We start from the raw sequence: 3,078 nt of genomic DNA, 5'->3' as shown, positions 1-3,078 counted from the left end.
TCATTGGGCCCAAGCTGCCGCCACAAGATGGCGGCGCCCAGGGAGCAAGGACCCCGTCTCCACGGCAACCGGGTTGCCCGCCGGGCGCCTGGCAGAAAAGGGCATCCCACAGCTCCCCGCGGCAACTCGTCTATTTGCCGCGGTGGTGTAGTTATTACCAGCGTTCAATTGTGTAATTTGTAAGGGAATGGGTCTTTGCTTGCCTCTCTGCTCTCTACTTCCACTCACCCCCTGCAATAATTCTGACCTTTCTGCTCCTTGAGATAGTAAAATTTCGCTCAGACTGAGAAAGTAGAGGTGTGCTCTGTCCAAGATCCACTGTGCTAAACGTAGTAGGCAGAAGTTTAAGCAAAAACAGGATATCTGCATAGACTCAAACTATGTCCCCGGAAATATTTAGTAGTTACAAAGGGGAAAAAGTGGAGAATCCGGCAGTCCCCTCATTAACCAATGATGAAGGTTATTACCAGTTATAAGACAGTGACATCATGCAGCCCCCCTGATAACGTTACCCCGAGAAGGTGCACACTTCCGTGGTATTGACACAGAACTGCTGAAAAGGCATAGTATCGATCTCTAATACATCCCTCAGTTTTATTGTCTTCGTAGCATTTAGAACTGAAATGGTTTAATTATTAGTTGATGTACTTTTTGTATCTTTCCAAAAGAAGGTAAGGTAGGCAGGATAAAGGGCTCCCAAAGATGTTCACATCCTAATACCCAGAATTTGTGAATATGTTAGGTTGCATGAGGGGAATTAAGGTTGCAGATGAAATTAAGTTTGCTAATTAGCTGACCTTGAGAAAAAAAAGATTATCCCTGATTATCTGAGTGAGCCCAGAGTAATCACCGGGGTCCTTAAAATGTGGAAGAGGAAGGCAGAAAGCCAAAACCAGAGAGCTGGGTACATAAAGAAGACTTCCAATGTAACTTTGAAACTGTAAGCAAGCTGTTGTGTTTAAGTTTGAGTTACACGGAGCAATATGTAAAACATGCACCGAGCACAACTAGACACCAATTAAGCTATACATGAATCACTATTGTTTGTGTTCTTTCATCTATGGTCCCAGACTTGGAGGCACTGTGTATCTTAGAGGATGTAAATCCTAAAAGATGTAATAAATAACTGAGATGAGGAACTAATGAAGTTCTCCAGACCCATGTCATATGTTACCCAACAAGAATAACTTTCTTTGTCTCCAACATGTATAAAAGCCATGTGAAAAATTACTATGGCTAGGCAGATTTGGGACTTTTCCCCTGCCCTCCTGCCAACATAAACCTTTTCTTCCATGGCCCATTTGGTGTATCTGTGCATTAAGCTGGGCTGAGTGACAAATCCGGATTTGGAGGGTCTCATGTTCACAGCCATGGCTGGCTTTGAAAATGGAAGGGGCCTATGAGCCAAGCAAGGAATGCCGCTGCCTCTAAAATCTGGAAAAGGTGAGAAAATGGATTCTCTCCTAGAGCCCTGTTGCTGCCTTGATTTTATCCGAATGAGACATGTTTCAGACTTCTGACTTCAAGAACTAAAAGATAATAAAATTGTGTTTTTTTAAACCACTGAATTGTGGGGAATTTGTTATAGTAGCAATAGGAAACTAATACAGAAGGTAAGGTCCATGAGGCCTGGGACATTGTCTAGATAGTTCATCCCAGAATCCCAGCTTGTAGTACAATGTCTGGCACATGTGCAGTTAATAAACTCTTCTTGACTAAATGAATGAGATTTCATTATAAATATCATTACCTCTATTTTATAGATGAGTAAACTCAAGTATTAAAACCAGCAAATATCAGGTTGCTGTGGAAACCTAGACTGACTCCAAACTTCCTACTACTCCAGACCGTTGAATCCCAAATTTTCCAAAATGTCAAGAAGAATCAGGGATTTCAGAAAGGATAACTTGCCCAAAGTCACACAGCAATCTCAGAGCAGCGCTGGCCCTAAAAACCTGATCTCCTAACTCCCCATCAAAAATGCCAGCATGATCGTGGGATGGAGAACATCTTCTTGACCAAAAGGGGGATGTGAAAGGAAATGAAATAAGCTTCAGTGGCAGAGAGATTCCAAAACGAGCCGAGAGATCACTCTGGTGGGCACTCTTACGCACACTTTAGACAACCTTTTTTAGGTTCTAAAGAATTGGGGTAGCTGGTGGTGGATACCTGAAACTATTAAACTACAACCCAGAACCCATGAATCTCGAAGACAGTTGTATAAAAATGTAGCTTATGAGGGGTGACAGTGGGATTGGGAATGCCATAAGGACCAAACTCCACTTTGTCTAGTTTATGGATCGATGTGTAGAAAAGTAGGGGAAGCAAACAAACAGACAAAGGTACCTAGTGTTCTTTTTTACTTCAATTGCTCTTTTTCACTCTAATTATTATTCTTGTTATTTTTGTGTGTGTGCTAATGAAGGTGTCAGGGATTGATTTAGGTGATGAATGTACAACTATGTAATGGTACTGTAAACAATCAAAAGTACAATTTGTTTTGTATGACTGCGTGGTATGTGAATATATCTCAATAAAATGATGATTAAAAAAAAAAAATGCCAGCATGACTCCTGTTAAACACTTGCACACAGTCATTATTAACATACAGAATAAGGAAGCAGCTTTCACAACAGTCCCCACCTGCAAGGGAGATCCATTAGCCCTAAGAGGGGTGGCCCAATTTGTTTTGGTCAACCAAGTGACAAGTATACAGAAAGATACCCCTGGATTATCCTGGAGTTTCTGACCTTCAATTTCCAGGGGATGACTTCTGTCTTGGCCACTGTATCTTTCTTTCTCATTCTCAGATAACTTCCTCTGGGGGAATCCGTGTCATGATTAGCCCTGTAAAAAGGAATTGATGCCTCCTGCCAGTAGCCACATAAGTGAGCTCGGAAGCAGATCCTATTGTCCCAGTCAAGTCTTCAGAAACTGTAGTACCATCTGACAGCTCGCTCATTTGACTATTGCAGGAAGCATCAGAGAAACAGAGTGTGACCAAGACTGAAACCGTAGCACCTTTCATAACTTAGTATCTGAAACAACCTATGAACAATTAAATCATATTCTGTTGGT

This window comes from Choloepus didactylus, chromosome 1 (assembly GCF_015220235.1).
Source record: "Choloepus didactylus isolate mChoDid1 chromosome 1, mChoDid1.pri, whole genome shotgun sequence".
NCBI lineage: Eukaryota > Metazoa > Chordata > Mammalia > Pilosa > Megalonychidae > Choloepus > Choloepus didactylus.
This window is presented reverse-complemented; position numbering follows the sequence as displayed.